Genomic DNA, 27,762 nt, shown 5'->3' with positions numbered 1-27,762 from the left:
GACCTCAGGTTGAGGATCTAGCTATTTGACTTACTATTAGTGGATGTGATGGTTATTTTGTTATCTAATTGATGGTTGGTGATGACAACAACTGTGGATGGATGCATTTGTTTCCTAGTTGATGTTATGACGATGATAGATGTAATGGATGTGTTTATTTCCTGATCGATGTTATGATGATAATAGTTGTGATGGATGTGTTTATTTCCTAGTTGATGTTATGATGATGATAGTTGTGATGGATATGTATGTTTTCTACTAATGTTATGATGATAATAGTTGTGATGGATGCATTCATTATGTTGGCTACTTACATTAGTTTTGGTTCATGGTGAACAACGATGTGGATGACTATGTCATGTTGATGATTTAACATATGTTATTATGTCAATGACTAACATTGTGAAACATTATTACTAATGATTATCGAGTATGGCAAGAGACCACTAGATGCACTTGCATGTGATGAGTCGATGACATCTAGTTTGATGGAATTGAATATTTTTTCTTTGAAATTTTAAAGTTCAGTTTGAATTTTGTTGTAAATTCTAATGACATGTTAGTGGTTGTAGGCACATGTTAGTTGCTTGGCCGAATGACTCACATATGGGTGATGGGGTTGTACAGATAGATGGAACTTCATGGGAGGGGTGGGACAATGTCCCTGATTTCACCTGCTAGCAATCCCGTCATGACTTGGATGGAAGGGTTGGGATACCTTCACCTTGAAGATCACGATGTCATGGGGGCAGGTCCCAAATTGGGTTGTTGATGAGGACTTTACTGGGGGGTACACATCAAGGTATATTCCTTGATTCCCAACACCATTAGTCTCACTATAGAGGTGACATAAGAGAGGATATCATTCCCCACAATCACACTTAGCTTTCCCCTCGTAATCATTATATGCTTGAAGGGCATACAAATTGGCATGCTTGGAACTTCAAGGGAAGTTATTGAAGGGCACGACCGATTTCGTATCCTTAGCATCAAGAAGAAACTGTTGTGACGTGGCACCCTTGGAACTTCGAAGGGAAGTTCTTGAAGGGCATGAATGACTTAGCACACTAGGCATCATGATGAACTACTATAATATGATAATCATACTAATTCACATAATGTGGTAAATAAAGTTTTAAAGCCAAGTTATCTAACCAAGAAAAAAAATTGGGGTAAAGGGAGAATAGGAAGAAATAAAAAAAATTGGACCACTTGAGAACTCTACCTCCCCTCATTTGGGAAATTTTGAGTAGATAATGTGCATAAGTGTTTTACTAGGCAAGAGTGGGGGGATGGACATCGAGCGAATTAAAAAGATTAGTACTAATGGATTTTAACCCCATAAGAAAAGAGGGTGGTGAATAAAAATAAATATTAATAAATTAGATTATAGGACATTTAGAGAACCTCCATGTGGCAAGAGCCAATACAAGAATCTCCATCCAAGAGACAATTTGAGTTAAATTAAGAGGTAGTTTGGGGACCAAATCTTATACTTGTCAGTTCACTTCAGTAACAAACACAAATGAGTAGAAAAAGGGGGTCAAGAGACAACTAAGAGAAGATATAGAAAGTCTCGTTGGGATGAGGAAAAATATTATGTTTGAATTAGAATTTAAGTAAATAATTTTGGAGAGCCTTAGTAAGAGGGTGACACATGGGTGGGTGAATAATCAGACTTTTGGATTAATAAAAATAATTAATTATGCATGAAGTGCTAAGTGTCATCTATGAAGCCTCTTATAAATTAAAGGGCAAGCTATGGGAGATGGGACTTTTGCTTACCCTACTGTTCGATGGATGAGATTATGTTATTGTGAGTGACTACAAGCTATAGTGAGTTTGGTGAGGTGAAGGCATTTAGAGAGGGACTCGTTAACCATGGGTGCTCACCTCCATCAACTAGTTTTCTTCCTCTATTGTATAGGCCCATTGCAGCGAGGGGATCTGTGGGGAAAAAGAATACTCATAGAGTATGCTTGGAGGTCAACCGGTGGGTCACTAACATTCGGTCGGAGCACATCAACATTCAGACTTGGACACAGATGACAACAAGGGAGTGCAAGTAGTAGTAGAAAGGCCAAGATCAAATCTCCACTCCAAGGTGACCAATACCTGTTGTACTCATGATGTTCTATTACATGATTTTGTTGTTTCTATAGTTACTAGAATGTAAAACAAAAGTAAATGATATGTAGAATGCATTGTAAATTTTGGACATTTGCTGCAAAATGCCTCAATATCTATGTGTTCCCAATGTTACTGGGTGTTTAAGGTATTATGTGATCTTGGTGTGGATGTAGCTAGCAAATAATTAGATAAATTGAAAATGCTTATTTGATTCCAAACTTAACTACATTATTTATAGTTAAAAAAAAAAAAATAGTGTCATAAGATAATGGTTCCTTCAAATATGTCATGTTTTTCCCAACTTCCTATCACATCTTATTTGCAAATTTAAATCTTTTTACTTTTTATATATCTAGTATTGTACCATAAATTACATTTTATTTTGTTCATAAAATTTTGTTTATTTATAGTTAAAAAAAAAAACAAAGTGTCATAAGATGATGGTTCCTTCAAATATATCATTTTTTCCCAAACTTCCTATCACATCTATTTGCAAATTTAAATTTTTTTACCTTTTAGCATATCGAGTATATTTAAATAGTGTTCCATAAACTACTTTTTATTTTGTTCATATAGTTTTGTTTTTAAAATTGAGTAAATTGTAATATCACTGAAATACTAATTTTTGAATAAAAAATCTAAATATACTAAACTTAACCGATTAATAAACAGGGCTCATTGAAATGGATAGATTTGACAATTTGAGTATTGATATTGACAATCTATCACTCCACTGTTTTCCATTTAAAACAAAATTTTAAAGTTAAATGTTTAAAATCTAGGAAAAATATTTATATAAATATTTGTAATACAAATAATATTACTTAAAATAGATTTTTATTTTTAAATTATAATAAATAATTAAGAATTTTATTTTTATTTTAAAATTATAATAAATACATAAGAATCAAAATTAGTAGCCAAAAGTTAAATATAAAGTTAGGAAATTGAAAAAAAAATCAATATTAATATTTATTAATTAAATAAAATATTTTTCTATACCTACACTAACAACATCTTAATCCAAAATTAACCAAGAATATGAAGACTGAAAATAGAGACAACAACATTTTAATCCAAGATTAACAAGAATGATATGGAGACTGAAAATGGAGAGCTTGGCTTTCAAAGGCATCTTAGGACTCTGAAAATGGAAAGCAGGCTCTGAAAGCAATCTTAGGAACGATTATATAGAAATATAATGATAATAAGAAATGTGAGGATTCCAAATGATTTGAACCAACCATTTTCCTCTGTCATTTTAAACGAAACGCAAATAATGTCAAAGGACTGAAACCCTTGCCTTCTTAAACTAAATGCAATTTATGGCCAGATCGGTTGAGAAATCACCGAAAACTATTTGATAAAATATATTTTGCACCATACACTATTCATAGCTGAAACTATTGCTCATGAAACCTTAGCGATTACCCATGAAAGCTACACACTAAAGCCATCATGACTATGAGATTGTACTCATCACAAGAGTCATTAAGCAACCATGGCTAGAGTTATTCAAAGCTGAAACTATTAAACGAACGATTACCATGAAAGTTACATGTTAAGCTATGATGATCATGAGATTATATAACTAATGCCTGGAATTATTAAGCAAACAAACAAAGCTGCTGTAACAAGAGTGGTAGCTTTCTACTGGGGCAGCTTGTTGATCTTACAATGCTTGAACTCTCTGTATGTTTTGGATTTGAACAATGGAGGGTTATTCTCATCGATCAACCTTCATGGGGCCGACGACGGTGTCAAGAGGTGGGGTGCAGAACACTGGCCACGACATCCTCACCCTCTCCTTGCTCACCACGCTCCTATGCAAAACGCTCTTGTATCTCCCATTGCTCAATATCTTCACATCCACAAATTCATCAATCAAAATTTATGGTATTACGAGTCCAGAGAGGAAGAGAGAAAAAACAAAGAAAAACCCATAGAAAGAAACTTAGTAACCTCCCGCTGGTCGCCGATATGGACGATGATAGCGTTTGGAATGTAAGTGGCAGAAACCCAGTGACCATCATTGAACACTTGAAGTCCTGGAACTTCGTTTGGTATAAGAAGAGTGAGGGCCGACATGTCTGTGTGGGGCTCAACTCCCAGAGCAAGTTCCGGCTGTGAGAGCGGGCTTCGCATTCAAACTCAAATTCAAATTCGCCAATTAAATGCGTACGTATGCGTACATTGTATATCGTGTATCGTATGTATCGTATATGCGAGCTTTCTTATGGAATGGTGGTGGCGGTGGCGATCAAGGAGGAGGCGGAGGCGGAGGAGAATGACCAGGGCTGTCCCGTCAAGCTCTTAGAGTGCATTAAATATGGTGTCTTTGAGGGCATTCACTCATTCAATACCCATAGCATGGGTTTTATTGTTTGCCATTCGAATTTGCCCCAAACCAATTCCCATTTCGCTCATTTGCATTCGAATATTTTCCCTGCGGGCTCTGCAGCTCACCAGCTCACTCCGAGGGAAAACTCTACCCTGCGCTCTGCAGCTCACCACCCAGGCGACAATTCCTCCGCTACTCCTTTGTGTATATGTATTCTGTCGCAAATTTGACATTGCTGCCAACAGCCTCGGTTATTTACTCAGGGTGGGTCGATTTAACTGTCAAGAGAACGGATCTGCAAATCATAGAACTCGTCTCTCTTTGTTTGGGCAGGTTAAGAGAGGCCAAGGGTGTATTTTTTGAGATTGGAATAAGAAGAGATGGGAGGCGGGGCGATGCTCAGGAGTGTCGGCAGAGCGATTGGCGTGGGCGGTTTCGGAGTAGGCGCGGGGGCTGCCTCTGCGACACAGCAGGCTTCATGCTCAGCGTGCAAGAGTGGTTCGTGGAACGTGGCCAAAGTGAGAGCTTCAGCATGTGTTTGCCACCAAGGAAGAGGAATTGCTACTCAGCAAACTGTGCCCAGCGCGCCAAGTTGGCAACTCGATGACTGGGAATTCACTGGAGGTGAAGAGGAATTCCAGCCGCACCACAACGACATCGACCCTGTGATCCAAGATCGCCTCATTTTTGGATCAGTGCCCACTCAGGACGAGGTTAAGGAGGCCGTCTCCGATTTACATGATGCCCTATCATAGTAAGTTCATCAATTCCTTCCTTTAATTTCTGCAGAAGGGTTTAAGTTTTAGTTTTTGGCCCTTTCTGGGATAAATAAGTTGAATTATGCTCTCCATGTGTTATATTTGTATTAATGACGTCGGTGCCTTGCCAAATGCCACGAGGTTCAGTGTTTTAATTAAGAACCCATATTCCCAGATAGCTGGGCTTGAGTTTGAGAGTTCTGGTCAGATGCCAATTTAGTTTGCAATATTGTGTAACTTGGGAATTCCGGAAAGCCCAAATCCTTGTTTAATTGAACTCCAATATTTATGTGACCCTACAAGGTCAGTTTATTGCCTAATCCGACATCTCTTTCCTGCGCCTACATCAGGGCATGGAGAATCGAACCATTAACCTCCTCGCCCTGCTTGTTTTTAGCAGGGGGTGATTTAGAGTCTGCCTGATGGGTGGTCAATAAGCATGGCGTTATATTTGAGCCCTGACATTCTCCAATTCAAAATCAAAATCGCCATTTCTATGTCCCAGTAGTCAAACCCTGGTTTGTTACTATTGGTGTTGCCACAAGTATCGTAGATGGCCTAAGGATTCATTACCCAGAACTACTCTCCCCTCAACCCTTTGTGGGAGGTGATTTGGAGAGTGCCTCATCTGTTATATTTGAACCCTGACATTCTCCAATTCAAAATCAAAATCGCCATTTCTATGTCCCAGTAGTCAAACCTGGTTTGTTACTATTGGTGTTGCCACAAGTATCGTAGATGGCCTAAGGATTCATTACCCAGAACTACTCTCCCCTCAACCCTTTGTGGGAGGTGATTTGGAGAGTGCCTCATCTCACTGCAACGGCATCTTCTGTGGGCCTAACAAACATGGAGTTATATTTGATTCTCGATTTTTAATTCAAAATGAAAACACCATTTCCAAGTCCCAGCAGCCAAATTTTTGTATGCTACTGATGGTGTTGGGGTGATAGTATAAAGCCTAATAAGGATCTATCACCAAGAAGCTAGAACTATTTCCCCCCTCCCAACAAAAAACCTTCTTTTCATGGGGAAGTGATTTGCAGAGTGCCTCAGTTCAACAGAATTAGTATTTCTTTTGGCTTCCTAACTAGTATGGAGTTATATTTGGGCCAACAGAATTAGTATTTCTTTTGGCTTCCTAACTAGTATGGAGTTATTTTTGGGCCCTGAGTTTCTCTAGCTCAAAATCAAAATCACAATTTCCAAGTTCTAGTAACCAAAACTCAGTCTTATACAATTTCAGTCGATTATATACAGTGCCGCCATTAAAGTTGCAAATTGACCTTCAGAGCTTTTTGGAATAGCGGTGACATCTCGAATTGATTCATAGTGAGATCAATTGACCAATCATGTCGGATCCTAAGTACGCTTATCCATACCCAGCCCAAGGTACGTTTGGCGTTTCTAAAACTCAAATTTCTTTGAAATTCACAGTATTTTGAAGTCTGAATTGCCTTTTAATGGATTCGATGAGGAGACCATGTTTAATATGTTGTTGCAGGTTACCCTCAGGGTTATTACCAGCAACCCCGCCCATCGTTGCCCCACCGGTGTACTCTCAGGCGCCTCCGAGGAGGAATGCAGGGTTTCTAGAGGGATGGTATGTTGTTTTTTCCAGAGCTTTTGGTTGTTGTTTTTGTTGACGTCTGGGTATTATGTAAGGGTTTGATAGGAATTCTGAAGTTTTTGATATGAATTGTAAGGGTTTTTTATTTGAATTGGGGTTTAATAGGAATTATTGTCAGGTATTGTTAGGGTTTTGATATGAGTTTTTATTGTGCAGCTTGGCTGCTCTCTGTTGTTGTTGTCTTCTGGATGAGTGTTGTTGCGATCCGTCTATTATCTTCATGAATTAATCGGCCGTTGAAACCTCTCCATGTGTACATATTTAAAAATAATCCGCTGGTGTTGACAGAAATTGATTACAAGGAAAATCATGGTGTTGTATATTAACATATATGGATTTAGTCCATCCTGCTTCACTGAACATTTCATGGAATTCAATATAGGTTTCATGGTCTGTTATATTTCTTCTGATTATTGTCCATCCTACTTCACTAAACATTTCATGGAATTCAATATAGGTTTCATGATCTATTATATTTCTTCTGATTATTGTCCATGTTTACACTTCATATAGATTTTGTTGGAACTTTGGCATTTATACAGATAAATTAAGTGTTGTTTATGCATTCATTTTTAACTAGGCAAGAGTTCAAAGCTTCTAAACCTGACAGCATATGTAAAGAAGAGACTTATAAAATACTACATCATTCAAGCAATGAATTATGAACTGGAGAATAGCTAAAGGCCAATAAATCATCCAACTAGCAGCATCCATATCAATTTAAAGACTGGATACAACATGGACAGAGAATTTTGAGCTGGTACGAGCTTTTTTGCATTAATCCTGAGAAGATTTCCCTTACCACCAACACCTGCCATGCACAGAGTTTGAATATATTTTCAAATTCAATTTATAGTTCAAACATTATTACCATGTCGTATCAAATTTGATTCCCTCAAGTTACAGACTTCTCATCAGGGAAAAAACAACAATTTGAAAAATAATTTAAATTTTATAGAGACTAATTCAAATTGCAGTTCAGAATCCTCTCTCTTTCCATCTTCAGTGGAAGTTTGACATCGAGAGACCCAAAATGTTACCCACTTTCCAGCATACATTGACAATCACTAGAACAAACAAGTTCTGTAAAAATTACAAAAGAAAAATTGATTCTGCTCCTTAACCTTGCATTGATTGCCAATCCCACTACCTTAGATCAACTTGCCACTTGCCATCAAAGTTAAGTGGGCAGTTAATGGTAAATCAACAAGGGATACAATCCATTGTTGCATAGGGACGGATTCATGGAAGTCTTACCCGGATAAGTGCCAGGCTGACAGCATACCTTAACAATCATTAAAGCACACATCAGCTAAATTGATTTTGTTCCATCAGCTTGTGTCTGCTGCCAATCCCACTACCTCATATCAACTTCCCATCAAAGTTCAATTGGGTATGGTAAATCAACAACAGATAGGAGCCATTTGTTGCATAGGGATAGAATCATGGATTGTAATCGAACATAATTGTTTGCTCTTCACTAAAATTACAAGTTTCAAAACCATTGGTCATAATAGAACACACAGTATGCACAATATCCTATGTTCCACCAAGTTTCCAGGGCAGCAGAGTGCGTGAGTGGAGAAACACACGTGGGGGACATGTGGGAAACCCCAAATTTTAGGGAAATTCATGGGGGACAGGGGGGCATCGGGGCCCCTAACATAGGGATCCCCATATGATAAAATCTCAACAACAGCAATTCAACCCATGAAAATTCATCAATGTACAATCGAGTGGAAATGCTACAATCCAAAATCTGGAAAACTGTTAAGTCCACTGAAATATGAATGGGATATGAAATTTTACTTTCTCCATATGAAGTCCAATGAGATTGGCACCTCTCAAACATCTTGAAATAATTAATATTACCATTAATTACCAAGGTCACAAACTCCTCAAAACTCAATCCCCTATCTTTGTTCTGTCTTATCACGTCAGGAATCATTTCCCATGTGTTTCCCCTTATCTTTTTTCTGTGGATGGGGGGGTGTAGCTAGGCAAAAGCATCCCCCACACTCGGGAATCATTTCCCTGAGCTTCCCCAAAAGTGGGACATACAGCCCCTGAAGTATGGGAAACACACTAGGGGGCACATCCCCATGGAACACTGACAATATCTAAACCAAACCCACTAACTAATGAATTTAATTAATATCTTCGTCCATCAATCCATTCAAAATTGGATTTTAAAATATAATGCCAAGTTGAATTGTCATCAGCCCCAGCAAATACCAGCCTTTACCATCTTTGTTTGTCATATATCACTTGCCAGTCATTTGACATGTGGGATGATCCTTGAATATTGGGTGTCTACCACTAGTTGCTCTCTTCTATCAATAATGAAATGTAAAACTATGCAAATTGCTGAATTGCAGAGCATCCTCACATAATTGATACGCATACTAGACATGGCCACAAAACTCCTTCCATAGTTCCCCCCTTTAATCACACCCTCAATCTCCTAGTCATTATACAGGTGTGCTGCACAATAATTGTCCTAATCAAATTCAAGCCCAAATACCTATTTCATACTACTCTATGCAATCACTTCAACTCTAATTTATGCCATAGGTGTTCCCAGCTGTAACAGTAAAATGATTGAAGTTACTTGCCATCAAAAGCTCACCACACAGGATTTATTGTTTTTCAACATCAATCATGATGCAAGGAGTACCTGAACGGTGGATGGCGATATACCCTCAGGGACTTCATGTACAAAGAGCATGTAAACAAGCTCCTATGATCCACCGATGCAATTAACTGCAGTCAGCTTCTTGCAGGAGATAAGTCAAAGGCAACACTATGATAAACAAAGCCCCAACATTCACACATATAGTTATGGAAATTGTCAAATAGTTTGATTGGTATATGTGAAAGTCATAGTAAATATAGCATGAACATTTTATGTCTACTCCATATACCCATCTTTCCTGCCTTTAAAAAGAAATATAATTTGATGCAATTGTTTTCCCAATCTAAAACAAACTGAATATAATAGAATTCCAGATATTCCCATGAACAATAGAAGAAAACAAAAAGTTGATTTAGGATTGATAACAAGAACCATAAAGCAAAGACAATAGCAAGAATGACAACAAATGAGCTTCCTTCTCGTACCAAATGAGCTTATGCTGAGATCATTTTTACTGAGCATTAGTAATCCTCAAAAGATGAGCTTGAATCCTTTTAATGGCAGAAATGTGTAGTGGCCAGTGGATATGCTAAAAAAGGGGTTCTCTTCTCTGCAACAATTCTCCAATAAAAGAAATAATTGAAATCTTACGGTAATGCCTGCTTACCAAGTTCAAGCTGTGTAGAACTGGAATCATGGGGTAGTTTGATTGGTATATGTGAAAGTCACAGTAAATATAGCATGAACATTTTATGTCTACTCCATATACCCATCTTTCCTACCTTTAAAAAGAAATATAATTTGATGCAATTGTTTTCCCAATCTAAAACAAACTGAATATAATAGAATCCTAGATATTCCCATGAACAAAAGAAAAAACAAAAAGCTGAATTAGGATTGATAACAAGAACCATAAAGCAAAGACAATAGCAAGAATGACAACAAATGAGCTTCCTTCTCGTACCAAATGAGCTTATGATGAGATCATTTTTACTGAGCATTAGTAATCCTCAAAAGATGAGCTTGAATCCTTTTAATGGCAAAAATGTGTAGTGGCTAGTGGATATGATAAAAAGGGGTTCTCTTATGGCAGAATATAAAAAAATGATGAAAAAAGCTCATTAAATATACCTTCTTTGGAATTCTAGAACCTAAAACTCTGTTTCAAATAATTGAACCCCGTCGATATTTTTAAATGTTGTCAAATTTTATAAATTCTGTTAAGGGAAATGAGCCAAGACAAAAATTCTTGGAACATTATAAAGTGTAATAGAACATGGGATTTTGTAGTTCCTAGAAAATGCCTAAGCCATTTCAACTTTTAGGGGCAGGTGGGTATAGGAATACTGTCATTACTATATGCATCGTAGAGCCATTTGATCAACAACGAAAATATGGTGAGGGGAGCAGATTTCAAAGAATGAATGTGTTTTCATTGGCATGTTCGAGGAACATAGATGGAATAGAGTGGACACTTGCAAGGATCTTCCTTATTAGCTTAAATTGGTTAATTAATAATTTAAAGGGCTTCCATTGGAATGATAAGTACAATGATTGCAACGGATCTGCTTTACTGACATAAAAAGGAAGATACCAAAATGGAGTGGAGCTGAACATCAAAAGTTTGGAATATAACATATTGCTAGTAAGAAATTCACTGCAATGGATTTCATTATATTCAATTTATTACAAAATGCTAGAACTGTTTCCTCAAGACTGTGGAAACTGCCATAGTATTGAATAATACTTCCCTCATGCTTCCAGAGCATCATTTCATGTAATTATGCTTATACAAAAGGTAAATTAATCTATCACAACTTTATCACTTGCTGTACAACTGGAAGTTGGAAAACTGTGGACTAGATAAAATACAAGTCTTCAACCATGACCATCACTTCCATGATGCATTTTACAACAAAAAATATTTGTATAGATAAACATTGTGTGCTTGGATGAGAATTGCATGCTTGGAAAAAGACCACATTGTGTGCTTGGCTGAGAATTTATGTCTTCCACATTGAGGTTCAATGCATGGACAATCCTGGTTGGAAGCAGAACTATAGAACAACCTGAAAAAAAAGAGCATCCACGTTAAAATTTTGAAAATTAATCAACACCATCATTATCCTAGCAGACCATAAACTATATGTGACCAGGAACATCAACACGCATATATACACGAGCACACAAGATCAAAATAAACACTTTCACCGAACACACAACTAAAAGATAACAACCGACGTTGATTTGGGCAATAGGACAGTTAACACTTTATCACAAGCATAAAAGGACAGAACATCATTCAGTGAACATCAACAAATCATGAAGAGGGCATGTTCAAAATAACATAACAATCTACTACGCTATCATATACTATTCCATGAAGGCAAAATCAGCTTGATGAAGTCATGAAAATCCAACGAGATCTCTGACTAGAGGCAAGGAATCAAAAATCCAACAACAAAAAACGCAATGATAAGGTTCAAACCTCATTGGCCTTTGACCATGACAATGTCCAGGTTGTTTATGGGATTAAAATATTTAAAAAATAAAATAAAAATAAATACATAAGGGTAACAAGAAGCATGAAAAAACAAGGTAATGAGAATAACCTTGTTTCACCTAAAATAATGGAAAACTTAGAAGCAAGAAAGCCTTAATTGTCACCAACAAAGCTAGGATGAGATAAAATTCAACAATAGGTCTATGAATAAATCAATTCCGTGGAACAAGAGGCACATAATGAAAAGGTACAAGATTATTCTCATATTCCTGAACATTATTTTGAGTAGTGTGACTTTCCTTTAGACATTCCTATGGAAAAGGATATCATCAAAGCATCAAAATAAGAGGTAACAGAATTGGAAGTTTTAGAGAGACATATCAAAAGAGAGAATGAAATGCTCAAAGAGAAAAACCACAAGATTCTCAAAAGGATGTATCACTGGTAGCATAAAAATTCCAAACTCAAGAAATATAGGAGGGAACCCTCTTTAGCACACCTCCAATCCAAGGTAGAGCAAACTATATAGATATTTGAGATGTACATGATGGACGACTTATCCATCGCAGCAATAAGAAACTCGGATTGTGGAAACCAAAAACCTCTCCAGTCAACTCTTGATATTTTTTTAATGTAAAAAGGAAAAGAAAGATTCCTTAGAAAGGACAAGAAAGATTCCTTAGAAAAAAGGTGGTGGCAATAATTACATAAGAGAAGTAGGCAACTAGTACATGCAACCGCTAAATAAATTAGGTGACATTTAAATATGTATAGATATTAATTTATGATAAGAAATAGAATATATATTTTATATTTGTTAAAATTATAAAAATTATAAAAATTAATTAACCGTCTGAAATAACCCTAAACTCCAATAAAAATAAAAAAATAAACTGATTACATTCTTAACCCCGAATAACCCTATAACCCTAAGCTCCACCAGCTCAAAATAAAAAATAAACTGAAATCATATTCGAGGTGTGCTTTTTGAAAGGAGAATGTAGGAAAAAGCTCAGCAAAGGGCCTATACAGAGGACTGAGATGTAATATTTTAGGAGATAGAACGGATAATAGAAAAGGAAGGAGATTTACAAATGTAGAGGCTATTCCAGGACACCAAAAGATAGGCGCCAGAATGGATGGAGGAACGCAAGAATACTATCTCATTTTTCTAAAATAATCTTGGTATTGCGTTCATGGTTGATCATGTGAGTGAGAGAAGGTTCTTTGGTTATCTATTTGCCATTTTTCTGGATTTTCTGTCCATTACAAATTCTCTAAATTTGAGGGCATCTGGGGTCAGAGTACAGACCAAAATCTCTTCCTATTCTAAAACTCCCTAGGTGCAAATTGACCCGTTCACAGAGTTGAATGGCTTGTACATACAATATGCAATTTGGATTGGCCTAATTATTTGTGGGAATCCTTGGGTATGCAGAGATGAGTGATGAATACTCGTTAGGCCTTGTTTCGTAATCACCCTCCAACACCAACTGTATAAGACCGAGTTTTGGTTACACACTTCATCATTTTGCAAACACACTTCTACATTACATTTATTGTACATCATTTTAACATGTGCCTAAATTTTTATGTTAAAACTTTTCCTATAAAGCAGGACTCTACTACATCTTGGTTCATTTATACTTATTACTTGCACACCTTCTTACACTTACATTTTCTTTTTATTTAAAAATATCTTTCTCTTTGTAATTCTTACGGATTGACTTTATGAAAACTTGATCTACATTTATGAACACTAAACAATGAAGATACAAGATGGAATGATGAAAATACAATTAGTAGTGATATTTTCTTTTAAGGAGTTGTCTAACTATTTTAGGTTTTGGAGTTTTTTTTATAGAAGTTGATATATTTTTTATCAAACTGTAATTTTTTATTGTCTAAAATACATTTTTGAATGCATAAATAAATCCTAAATACTCTCAATATATAGAATTTATAATTCAAACTTATGATTTTAACAAATCTCTATCAAATTTTAAATTAATTTAAATTTAATAAAAAATATATATAAAAACAAAACTCAAAAACACAAAATATTTAAATTATAACATCTTTTAATAATATATTTATACCATTGAAAAAAATTATCTCTATTTTCCTTATCCATTATTTATCCATTATTGTTATAAATTTGCAAGTTTTATACTCGACCATCTATATCCAAATTTATTTTATACAAACACGGAAAACTCGCTTTCATAGAGGGTCTTTTTATCTGCCGTATCTCTGAAAGTAGGGTTAGGGTGAACGTTCATTGGAAATGGGGTCGGCTCATTTTTAGATCTTTATTATGGTTATAGAAAATACATAACAGTAATAAAATACATATTTTAATATAATTATATAATTATAATTGAGTTTGGGGTATATTTTAACCTTGGTTTTGTTTAGTTAAGAATTTCTTTTTTATGTAAGGAAATATGTTAACATGTAAAGATTTAGAGGCACTTAGGAAGAGTGAAAGCCTACCTCTTACAGACCACACTGGGTAATTTTATGTAATTAGATTTTCCTTGAATAATAGTGATGAGTCAATTTGCATGCAGCCAAAGATGGCTATCCCCACTGTACTATGATAAGTTTTCCACTTGCTAATTTTTTTATTTTTTTTTTATTTTTTATTTTTTTTTATATATATATAATTATAAACAATATTTGTAATTTAATATTTATAAGAAATCAAAATTGTTAATAAAATTATTTAGTGTTTTATGTCATTATTGTTTTCAAATTATTAAGGCATCAAAATTTTCTATTCTTTAGACAATTAACCTTTATTGAAACATGCATCATATTGGTTTATTTTTTATTCTATAGGCAATTGTCTTTGATTGAAACATTCACCATATTGACTTGTAATTTTAGTTGTAAGTAGAAACAAGGCATTGCATCATGCATATGAGCAATTATAATTTTTAATTGTAAATGGTCACTTGATCCACCTATTACCCATGGAAAGTGGGTAGCCCTAGGAGAGCTTTTCTCCTATTCATTTTCTGTTGTACTTTAACATAACAACATTGTGAGTAATAGAATACTCTTACCTGGTTTCCTATGGTTGAATCCAGATGGTCAACCTTCTTGATTTTCTCAGTTGTTGAAGTTTGCAACCTATTCTTAAGAGTTGCATTTTCTGCTTGCAATAGAGTTACAAATGACTGCAATTGAAGGACCTCTTTACGAAGTTCATTTGTTGCCTTCTTTTCACTAAGCTCCTGCAACCTTTTACCCATATTTAAAGATTGTTTATGGCATTGGTCCCTTACTTGTGTTTCCAGGGGGGGGGGTTTCTGACAATGGAGACTATTGATTCTCACTCCTTCTACAAGTGTGTTTTCGGGGCGGGGGGGAACAGTTAGATAGTGACAGATAATGTTGTCATTACTTTGTTGATTGATTTCTTGTTTGATGGTGAAGGTGTTCACACAACTTTAGTAGTGTTGTTGTATGACATTTGAGTTGAGTTTTCCATATTTATAGGCCTCATTGTTTGTTTGTTGGTTGATGGTGTTGCTTCTGTTTGAAGCCTTTTCCCTCGTTCTTTACTGACACCTATTTTCTTTGAAGCCTTATGGGAGAAGTTGACGATGTTTTCCACCCTTGTACCTCTTCAACATTTCTACTTCATAGATCAACCAACCTCATTGAGGTTTAATGGATCACATCTTCAGAGTTTTGGTACTTCAACATTTCGTACTTATTGATTGGAGCAGGCCCATTTAGTGGATCATTATGGGATCTATAGTTTCAGTTCCATGATAATTTGCGCATTGAAATCATTCTCTCTTTTGGGGGGGGGGGGGGGGATTTTTTTCCTACTGGGGTTTATCTCTTTCTCCGCTTATGAGAGTTTGTACATGGGTACTTAATCAGGCCTCATTGTCGAGGCCCATTCTTTGTTTTCCTTCTTCTTTACTTACTCCTTGTGTTTCACTTAAGGGGGGGTGTTAGAGTTGGATTTCCCAACACTTCATTTCCCTATGAGCTAAATATGGTGAGTTGTAAGCTCACATAGGGACTTGCATATGCTCAATTGTTGTAGAAATCCTTAACTGACACTGGGCCTCCTCCATTATTATATAATGGAGGTATTCTATGTACTTTAACATAACAACATTGTGAGTAATAGAATACTCTTGCAGAGAAAGAGTTTGCAGTCAACAAAAGTCAAACTTCCTAGAAATCATCAATTTGTGTGCCATAGAATTCAACCTCCAAAAAAATCCAAAGTGTCAATTCAAATCAAGTCGAACTATGCCCAATATCAAAAAGTCAATGTTGTTCAAAGGCTAATGCAAGACTGATTTCAGCCTTTTGAAAATTTCTCTCTCCTTCACACGTGTGGATGAAGACCTACAATTTTCATATTGTACAAACATCCAAAGAGAAGAAGAAGAATGTGTGAGATGTGTGTCCAAATGAGGTGCCACTGAGATGTATTTTATAGGCGTTGGAGGAGACCCAATTTGTCTTTAAACCCGACCAGAAATTTTGTGCACTTTTGGGTTTTCACATTAAAAATATATTTTTCCTTAACCAAATTAAATTCTTCCAAGGACTAGGAGGGGTATTTCTTGATGAGGAAGGTTGTCCAAAGGAAGAAATTTGTCCCTGAGCTTCCAAATTAACACTCCCTCTTAGCTAGGGAGAAATTTCCTATTGCAATATTTGTCTCATCTCTAATTTATCGTCATCATAAAGTCAAGTGTCGTCTTTGCTCGATTTTTCTCATCTCTACTCATCTCTGTTGAACACTCTTGAATCTAAAAGAAGAAGAGTTTGACATCATAGGGGAGCTAAAGCTGCCACCCTCTCTCAATAGGTAAGATCTACTTAACACAAGGGTAAGGATCACACTTTGTCTTATTTACATGGGACAATAGGCGATATTGACTCAACAATCACACTTTATCCTATCTTCTAGTGACAATAGGCAAGATATACTTGAGGATGACACTATGCCCTATTTTCTGTTGATCCTCCATTTAGACCCTTAAGACTCAATTGGTAGAACACTTTCATCCCATGACTTGAGTGAGATCGACTTACCTAGCCGGGTAAGGATTACACCCTATCTCAAGTCACCTCAACCCATTGGTTATATGGGGAGGACAAATCCAAACAAGCCCAACTTGTGGGTAGGATGCCAACTGGGGTATAGTATATACTATGTCAAAGTGACAATAGGCGAGAAATACTTACCACAAGGGTAAGAATCACACCTTATCCTATTGTTGAGAGATCCCTCAAACCTAGGATCCCTTAATGGTTCATTCCTAGCCCTGGGAGCTCAACATAGGGAAAGAGCATGCTCAGTGTTCTCGATTAGCCAGAACCCTTACCCAAGAGGGCCACATCCATTAGTCCAAGTTGTTCTTTGAAAACCAAGAACTTCCCTTTTGAAAAATATTTAGTGAGTATATTCACTATCTGCTCATCAATTGAAATGTGATGGAGCCTCACTGCTCCTATCTGCACCATGTCTCGTATATAATGATACCTGATCTCGATATGCTTGGAATTATCATGAAATATAGGATTCTTTTCCAATCAGATCCCACTCTTGTTGTCGCAATACGTCATGGTCATATCAAGGACCTCCTCAAACAACTCTCCAAAGAGCTTCCTTAACCAAACTGCCTCATAACTAGCCATGCTAGCAGCAATATACTCTGCCTGGACTGTGCTTAAAGCTATAAACTTTTATTTCCTACTCATCCAAGATATCATGATATACCCTAAGCTAAAGAAACACACTGATGTGCTTTTCCTGTCAATAACATTTCCGAACCAATCAGCATCAGTGTACCCATGAAGTAGTACATCTCTGACAGTGTATCTCAGACCAAGGTTATTTATACCATGTAAATATCTCAATACGTGCTTGGTAGCAATCCACTCTGAATGAAGGGGATTGGTGATAAATTGACTCAAAGTGTTCACTGAAAAGCACATGTTTAGACAGGTGTTCAAAAGGAACATCAATTCCCCAATCAACTATCGGTACTCAGAAGGGTTTTCCAAGCTAGGTCAAACAACATCTCCACACAACCTCCTTGAAGTTCATCTCCGTCAATGTGGCTAGGGACTTGCATTCTTCCAATCCGGATATTTCCAACAACTTCTAGACATATTTTCCTTGAGAAAGGAAAATCTCCTTGGGTCTTTGCCACACTTCCAACCCCACGAAGTAATGCATTTTACCAAGATATTTCATCTCAAACTCAGAGGCCAACTCCCTCATACACTTGAGAATTAGAGGGTCACCACCTGTCAATAATAGATCATCAACAAATAGAACCAAAATCAAAAGCATACCTTAGACCACTTTGAAGTAGGGTTTCGGGTCAACATTGCTTCTCATGAATCCAAGCTTCACCACGTAACTATCAATGTGGGCATACTCGACTCTAGGGCTTGCTTCAAACCATATAGTGATTTATTCAACATGCAAACTTGAATCTTCCTGTCCTTCACTTCAAATCCCTGAGGCTGCTCAACATATACTTCTTCCTGTAGTATGTCATGAAGAAATGTTGTCTTTACATCTTTGCTGATGATCAAAGGAATCAAGTTGAGATAAGATACGATGGATGTATTTTTGATATAACTGATACAAAAGTTATGAGATTTGACTTGGAGGCTAGTAGGGTCTAAGGATTGACCTCCCTTACCATTGATTATGGATTATTCCTCTTCTATGACACAAGATGATATGAGATGAGACGATATGCAACAGCTCTATATGTTATGCAACCAACCTCACAAAAAGATAGAAACGATAGATCAACGACTTCAAAATCAACCTCTTTGAGGGGGAACCCCCTTTACATTACACAAATGAACAATTCTTAGATGATTTAAATGAAAAAACCTCCTTTATATATATATATGAGTCTAAAGGGTCACAATATAATTAGATCCGACATAAAAATAATATTGTAAGGGCACAAAAATAATAACAATGGACTTCTATGGGGCATACCAATAATAATAGTGGGCTTCTATGGGGCATAATAATAACAATATGGGGACAACATGGGCACAACAATAACAATAAGGGCTATAATAAAAATAATAATGCGGGAATAAATTGGTATTATAGGGACCTAACATGCCTCTCTCCTTCAAAAAAGTGTTGTCCTCAACGCTTGAGTAGTTATGGGTGCTTCTGTATAAAATTCTCATCCTCCCATGTGGAATGTTTAACGGGTAAGTTCTTCCACTTGATGAGATACTCTGAAATTGATCGATTTCGTAGTTGTCAATTTATTGTTTCTGTGACTGCTTCGGGTTCCAATATGATTTTTGCTTCCTTGTCAAGTTCTGGAAATATTGTTTAAACTGGGAGCTTATCACCTATAACCTTCTTTAAGCATGAAACATGGAAAACTGGGTGCACTCGGGAAGATGCAAGAAGATCCAATTTGTATGTCATAGTACCAATATTTTGCAACATCTTGTATGAACCATAATACTTTGGTGATAATTTATCATCCTTCTTAGCTTGCTTGAGGGAAATTTGCTTGTATGGTTGTAGCCGTAGAAATACCCAGTGACATACATCAAATCTTCTTTCGCTGCGATGTTGATCTGCATGTTGTTTCATTCTATTATGCACTAAAGTGAGGTTATCCTTTAAGAGTTGAAGAACTTGTTTTTGATGCTCGATGTGATCTTCCATTGCTTGAACCTTAGAATTTTCTCTTAAAGATGATGTGATGGACAGTGGACGATATCCATAAAGTGCCATAAATGGGGCCATTTTTGCTGCAGTATGGAAGGAAGTGTTATACCACCATTTAGCCAAAGGAAACCATTTGACCCATTGTGTATGTTTATCAGTTACAAAGCAATGAAGACATCCTTCCAAACATTTGTTCACTATCTTAGTTTGCCCATCAGATTGAAGATGATAAGATGAGCTATGAGCTATGTGAAGTACCCAGACAAGAAAATAATTCTGACCAAAAATTTCTAGTGAAAATGGGATCTCTGTCGCTTACAATAATCTTTGGGTTTCCATGTAGCTTTTGTATTGTTTCCATAAATGCAGTAGAAACTGTACTGGCTTTAAATGGATGAGATAATGCACAAAAGTGTACATACTTGGTAAGTCTATCAATTACCCCCATGATGACACTCTTTGCTTCGAACTTGGGTAGACCTGTGATAAAATCCATTGAAACCTCCTCCCAACATTGACTTGGAATGGATAAAGGTTGTAAAAAACCCGGGGTCTTAATTGTTTCAACTTTATTTTGTTGGCAAACCAGACATTCTGCCACAAAATTTTGAATACTAGATTTAAGGCCATCCCAAAAAAACCCTGAGGTACGTTTTTATAAATCTTGAGTGTCCTCCTAACGGGGAAGTGTGCAATTCCAGAAGAATCTTTTGTTTGAGTTGGGAATTCTTATAGAGGTATAAGCAATCTTTGTACCATAATGAATCATTTTTCCAGCTAAATGTGTCAGATGTATTGGGATATTGTTGCAAATTTTGAATGAGTGCCCACACTTCTTCATCATTCTTCCATTCATCCCTTGCTTCGTTTATCCAATTTGGTTGGATAATAGAAATGGCACAAAGCAATGCTTCCACATCCTCATCCTTTCTTGAGAGTGCATTTGCAACAACATTTTGCTTCCCTATTTTGTAGATGATTTCAATGTCATAACCCAACATCTTTGTGACCCATTTTTGTTGCCCTTTTGAAGATAATCTTTGTTCTAAAAAGTATTTAAGACTATCATGATCTGTTTTTACCTTGAAGTGTCTTCCCATTAGGTAAGGTCACCATTTCTTAAGTGCATGTAGTATTGCCAACATTTCCTTCTCATAAATAGCTTTGTGTAAATAATTTCCTTTGATTGGACGACTTTCAAAAGTAATGGGTCTTCCTTCTTGCATTAAAACAACACCAATTCCATTTCTTGAGGCATCACATTCCACAATAAAGGTTTTTGTGAAGTCTAATGTAGCTAATACCGGTGCTTGGCACATTGCCTCTTTAAGATGTTCAAAGGCCATCGCTGCTTCTAGAGTCCAACAAAAATGCATCTTTCTTCAATAATGTTGTTAGAGGTGCTGCTGTTCTCCCATAATTCTTAACAAACTTGCGATAATACCCTGCCAACCCGAGAAATGCTCGAAGATGCTTTATGGATGTAGGAATTTTCCATTCCTTAATGGCTTTAATTTTGCTAGGGCCTACCTTAACACCTTCATGAGATACAATATGACCCAGATATTCCACCTCTTGTACTCCAAAGAAATATTTGGAGGTCTTTGCATATAATTGTTTCTCCTCCAATAGTTTGAGCACCCTTCCAAGACTTGTTGTAGATTAGTATATCATCAAAAAATACTAACACAAATTTTCTAAGGAAGGGTTTGAAAATGGAATTCATCAAACCTTGAAATGTAGAAGGTGCATTGGTAAGGCCAAAACGCACGACCAAGAATTCATAATGACCCTCATGAGTTCTAAATTCTATTTTCAAAATGTCTTCAGTGTTCATTCTGATTTGATGATATCTTGAATGAAGATCCAACTTGGTGAAGTAAATTGCTCCATGTAATTCATCCAATAATTCATCAATGACTGCAATGGGAAATTTATCTTTAATAGTGAGCTTGTTGAGCTCCCTATAATCCAGACACATGCGCCATGATCCATCCTTCTTGTGCACCAATACTACTGGAGCAGAGAAAGAACTTTGACTAGGTTGAATTATACCAACCTCTAGCATTTATGCAACCATATGTTCAATTTCTCTCTTCTGGGCATAGGGATATATCAAAGGCCCGATGTTTGGAGGAATAATTTCTGGAATCAAATGAATAACATGGTCAACTTTGATGACAGACGGACAGAGTTACACATCACATTGCGTTGTAGAATGAGCCTCTTGGCTCAATGAACCTTATTATTATCACGTGGATGCATTGACTTATCATTCAATGTAAAGTAGTTGATGATATTTTTCTCATTGTCATTGTCTCTAACAAAATAAATATTCCTCAAAAGGCATGCAATACAAAGTTTTTTCCTTTTCTTTAGATAAAATATTGGGGCAATCATTTCCCGCTAGCATAGAAAATTTTAAGGATGGAGATTTATTTTAACTTTTATAAATCTTGGTGAATTTTACTAATGTCTAATATGAAAAATATATAATGTTTGTTGATATTTTTATAAAAATATCCAAATTTCTAGTTAGTTTATAGATAGAGTCTATGTAATTTTGGTGATATTGTAAAATTTCCCATACTGCTACTAGTTTATTAGTAAAACCTTCTAATATGAAAACTATATAATGTGTGTTGATATTTTTATTAAAATATCTAAATTTCCAATTATTTTATAGGTAGAGTCTATATAATTTTGGTGATACTATAAAATTTTCCATATGACCACCAATTTATTAGCAAAGCCTAATCTTGAAAGCGTTGAAGAAAATTGACCCCACAACCTTCCAATACAGAGGTGCTTTTAGTGATAGGACTTTGACGAATTGAGCTAACCCTCTGAACTAGTCCAATATTAATTTAATGGTGACTCTTTTCTCTTAAACATACCGATCCTTATAAGTTTTATCTCCCATATATGTGAAAGTCAGGGAACGTTCAAGGAAACTGGGATGGAATCATTTTTAGACATTTATTATTGTACTAAAAAAATACATATTTATGTATGATTATATAATTATGAATAATATTTCTAATTTAATATTTATAACAAAATAATTTTTTTAATAATAACTTTTTAGTGTTTTATGTAGTGGTCATTGAGATCTGAATTTTTCGTTCACTGGCCCATTAACATTTATCTAAATATTTATGGTTTATTTTTTTATTTTCTAGGTAATTTACATTTTTTCAAATTTTTACCTTATTGACTTGTAATTCCAAGTAGAAACAAAACATTGCATATATATGTGAGCAATTATAATTTTTAATTATAAATTATTATTTGATATATTCATTGAAAATGTCAAAGAATTTACAACTAATGTAATTTAATTTTTGGATTGTGACTAAGTGTGATCTCTAAATATAAAAAGCTCATAAGTCATTCTCAATGTTGAAAATACCTCAAATTCTACTTTCTCATATTTAGAGGAGGCGTTAGCAAAGTAGAGCACACAATTGGAACCCTTAATTAATATAGCTTAAGATTTTGGTATTTATATCAACCTAAAAGGCTAAGGTACTTTAACAAAGAGGATCTTAAAGGCTAAGGTACAAAGAGGATTAAGGCCACATTGCTTTATGAACAAACACTTGGTAATTGAATATTTTGATGAGAAGAAACACTTAATTTTAATTGTAAATTTATAGTGGAGTGTAAGTATTTTCGTAACTTGGGACAACTCACTGGAAATGTTTATAAATCAATAAACAAAAGAATAAAACAGTGCGTGAAAGAGGTATTTCACATTCATTATACCAATGTAGTGTATATTATTCACTAGTAATTGCACCAAATGTTGTAAAGGAAACGCCGTAAGGCAGTAGCATAGGAAAGAGTAGCATTAAGTTGTTACTCTTCCATGATGTTTAACTTATTAGCCACATTCTGCCCCTAAGGATTTTAACAATTCAAAAAATTATTCTATAATTGACTATATTTCGTATTCTTATATATTTAAAAAGAAAAACTCTATAGATCACTCTTCTTAGGTTGAAATGTCTATATTGTAACCATTGTTTGTGGTAGAATGATATTTTTAATGGTTTTTGTTTCTTTCTTTTGTTTGCAACTATTATGTTCCACATTTCTTATATTCTTCTCCTACATGATAATGTAAGAACCATATTTAGGATGATTCTAGGTCTTTGTTTCCTTTTATTCTTAATTAGGAGGGGATGGTTTTGATTGGAGATTGAAACAATTTTAGGAAGCTTCTTTCCTTTAGTGTTAGTTATCTCTACTAATATAACATTATATATAGTGACAACCATGTTCTTAGTCAGCTAAGAAGAATATTTAAGAAAAAAATATAAGATAACAAAAACTATAAGAATTTAAATAAAATTTTGTTCTATTCTTATATCAAAATTATATTTCCTATTTTTTATGAAATAACTTTCCACTTTTTATTGATCATTTTCTCGATATTATAATTTGAGTGTTTCACTTAACTCTATATTATTAAGAAGAAATAATATCTATTAAGCTTTTAAAATAATTTAAAAAAATACAAACCTTTAACTATTAGAAAATTTAATTTATATATAAATATATGTTTTTTTATATTATTAATACTCTTTTCAATGCTCGTTTTCTAAATTCTTATCTATTAACTATCCAAAGAGATAAAGAAAAAAAATGCATATATGAATTTCTAAGTGATATGGATTTTTTTTTTTAATAATTCTATATTTTTTTTTATCTTATTAATATATTTTTAATTTCTTTTTTATATATTTAATAATTTTTAATTTTTGGGATTTAACTTTCTTAGTTTCTTATCTACATTAAAAGGTATAACGAGCATTCAAGATTTAAGTATGCGTATTGTTTTTTCATAGAATAGAATTGTTTCACGATTAGTCGTCAGAAAAGAGAGGTTTAGACAATGACAAATTTAAATTATAATAAAATCAAAATAGGTAATTTAAAATTTTAAAATTAATAAATAAATGAATTTTCCTTGTTGGTAAAGAAATACAAGCACGTGACGTGCATGATATGACGGTTGGGGCGGATGGCTTTCGCACCCCTCAGCCGTGTTCGATCCCTGCGGAGGCCCCCTCGCATCGGCGAAATTTGTGACGGCTATGCCGTATATATCTGCTGGCTTCGGCCGTATTCTGCTGGCTTCGGCCATATCGATTGTAATCTGTGGGCTTCGGCCATATCGATTGTAATCTGTGGGCTTCGGCCATATGATAAGGATTTCTCTCTGAAAAAAAAAAAAAAATACAATTACAACTACAATAGATTTTCAAAGTTATTATACCAAAAATGCTCCATCTTTTAAGTGAAGGAATTAAGTGAGAAACTGTTTACACGATTTTTTCCCAATTTAAAGTACTTAGGCATCTGATCGACATACTATTTACTGATACTAAGATAAGTTATAGCAATTCAATTTTACACTGCAATATACAAACATTTCCAACGAGTAACATTTCGTGAAGAATATTTATATTTATACTTCCAACATTCTTAAAAAACTATTGATCAGTCAAGGTTTTCCTATAACATAAAGATTATGACTGCGGGGGCCTGTTGAGATCTCTAACTAAAGTCGGGATAGGGCGATGCTGAACCGCCCGTGCACACATGATGTGCTCGATTTGGTTGTTTCGATGGTGTTTCTTTCTTTCAGAGAGTTTGGGTAGGCGCTGTTGAAGTCGGGAGGCGCGGGAAGTGTTTTGGCTCTCTCCCTCAGTAGGCCTTTCTGTGTTTTGAAACGATTGACGAGAGACAATGCCACACGTGTGCAACGTTGCAAGGTGTAAGTCCATGTAAAGCGAACACCACCTTGATCGTAGATTATGGACGTCCGATTTGTATACACCGTTGCCGCTCTGTGAAGAAAGCTCAATGGTGAGAGAGGCACGTAATTCGCTGCGCATTTCCCCTGATTCTCCATTCCCTCTTTCTGATTCACCACTTCCAATTCAACGATCTCTCTAATATATTATCAACGAGTAACAATAATAAATAGCTCCTTGATCACGTCGAAATGGATCAATAGAGCAGAGAAGAGAATTCAAGAACGAGACGTATTGCAAACAGAACTTGTGACAAGAGTGGATCGAAATCGAGATATTTATATAGGAAACTCATTCATTCTCAGATAAAGAGAAAATCTTTCTATGCACGCCATTTATCGGTTAGTCAAGCACACAACCACGAGAGTGATTCTCCACGCAACTCTCACCACAACAGCGTGGGAAGCCTAGAAAGTTGAAGAAGAAAATAATTGGGAACGTGGAGACTTCCGGCAAGCTTTGAATGGAGACTAATTATATTAGGGTTTGTTCTGCAGCCACCCTTTGTAACATATGACTGAAACAGTTATTGTTGCTGACACGGAATGTTGAGCAGCACCAATTGTATTCGGCATTGTCCGCATTGTTTTACATAATCAACTACTGTCTTGTTCATTTCGGTAATTTATTTGTGAATTGGATAGATCCTTCCCATTTTTGAAATAATATATCGGGGAATTATATAGATTCATGACATTTTTAACTAAATCTATTATGAGGCAGACAAACCCTTCAAGCTATAACAGATTTGTGAATGGGATAGATTCGTCACATTTTTTTTTTTTGTCATTATATATATCTGTGAATTTGATAGATCGATGACATTTTTAACTAAGTCAATTCTGCGACACACAGACACGTTAAATTCTCACCTTAAAATTGCTAAAATTGCAGTTGAATTAGTTGAAATTGCCATGTTTCTTATTTGTCTCTCGGCTTCACCTCTGTAAAATCCCTCTTTCAAACCTTGCAGCACAACAAATTTGCACACCGGGAGCGTGTCTATTACCAAACACTTGATGCTCAAGTCACTTAGTGGCAAGATCCCCGTAAGAAACCACCTACCAGGTCTAGGGTGGTGATGGACCATTAATCCTCTGCGTTGTACTCCTCTGTTCTGGCACACTCCGATCTTCCCTCCACATCGGAAGCTCCTATCAAACATCAACGCATAAAAGACGACCTTCACACCACCGTGAGCCCTGAGTTTCTTATTTGTCTCTCAACTTCACCTCTATAAAATCCCTCTTTAAAACCTCGCAGCGTAGCAAATTTGCACACCGAGAGCGTGTCTATTACCAAACATTTGATGCTCAAGTCACTTAGTGGCAAGATCCTCGTAAGAAGCGAATCAACCAAGTCTAAGGTGGCGATGGACCATTAATCCTTTGCATTGTACTCCTCTGTTCTGACACACTCTACGCTGCTTGATATACACAAGTAAGAGGAATGAACCAGATTAGGGAAGTTGGAACAACGATTATAGCAGAGGTAATCGCACCGAACAGAATAACTAAATCCCACCTAAATTTAGTAACCATTTAGAGTAACCACCTAGATATGTGTGATGGAGGTACAACAGAATAACTAAAATACCACCTGACTAACCACCCAGATATGTTGCGTGACAGAGCTATCGATCGGACGATAGAAGATAATTTTATCATCTAACATAAAGATGGACCACAGACAACTATGTGTGTGGCAGTTTGGGGGGAGTTGGTCTGAGAGGGAAATGCCTTACGACGTAATTAAAAATTGTTGGGAAAACAATAAAATTGTCTTTTATGTTAAATGAGAGACTATATAAGTGAAAATAAATTGAGAATTAGGTACAATTTCCATTATAAAATAGTGAGCTAAAATAATAGGAGCTAAATAAATCTCTTTATTACATCTAAGAGTAAGAGATACCAATTTAACCCTTAGATTTTAAAGACCTAATAAGGAGTGGATGATAAGTATGGAAACAAAAGAATAAAAAAGTGTATGAAAGAGGTATATCACATTCATTAGAATAATGGAGTGTAGATTGTTAGTTAAAAAATGTTGGGTTGTGCGAAGAAAATAAAAAATTAATTGTGTCAAGAAAATGAAAAATTATCTTAAATTCATTAAAAACTATAAAATAGTTTTATGTTGAAAATGAAATTATATAAGTACAAATCAATTGAGAATTAGGCATAATTTCCATTTTCATTAATAAACAATGAAATAAAATAATAT

At 35.4% G+C, this 27,762-nt stretch overlaps 2 long non-coding RNA genes and 1 pseudogene across 3 annotated transcripts in view; 1 reads left to right on the top strand and 2 right to left on the bottom strand.

Annotated features, from left to right (window-relative positions):
- Positions 1-3,384: 3,384 nt before the first annotated feature.
- LOC149253538 (flavonol synthase/flavanone 3-hydroxylase pseudogene) lies at positions 3,385-4,275 on the bottom strand (annotated as a pseudogene). Its single transcript, XR_016265474.1, has 2 exons — positions 4,093-4,275; positions 3,385-3,991 (listed from the first exon to the last, which is right to left on the bottom strand). The product of XR_016265474.1 is annotated as a flavonol synthase/flavanone 3-hydroxylase pseudogene (transcript).
- Positions 4,276-5,960: 1,685 nt separating this feature from the next.
- On the top strand, positions 5,961-7,088 carry LOC149253537 (uncharacterized). The gene is made up of 2 exons (XR_016266212.1): positions 5,961-6,832; positions 7,016-7,088. It is a non-coding gene; the product is annotated as an uncharacterized LOC149253537 (long non-coding RNA).
- A 4,083-nt stretch (positions 7,089-11,171) lies between these two features.
- LOC149253536 (uncharacterized) overlaps positions 11,172-27,762 on the bottom strand; it is a 60,503-nt gene continuing 43,912 nt past the window's right edge. Inside the window, exon 3 of the long non-coding RNA XR_016266211.1 lies at positions 11,172-11,563. This is a non-coding gene — a long non-coding RNA (uncharacterized LOC149253536). The remainder of the gene's footprint in view (positions 11,564-27,762) is intronic.

The sequence above is a fragment of the Pinus tabuliformis genome, chromosome 7, assembly GCF_031772625.1.
Source record: "Pinus tabuliformis cultivar Carrire ecotype Pingquan chromosome 7, CPIR1, whole genome shotgun sequence".
In the NCBI taxonomy this organism is placed as follows: Eukaryota; Viridiplantae; Streptophyta; class Pinopsida; order Pinales; family Pinaceae; genus Pinus; species Pinus tabuliformis.
This window is presented reverse-complemented; position numbering and strand designations above follow the sequence as displayed.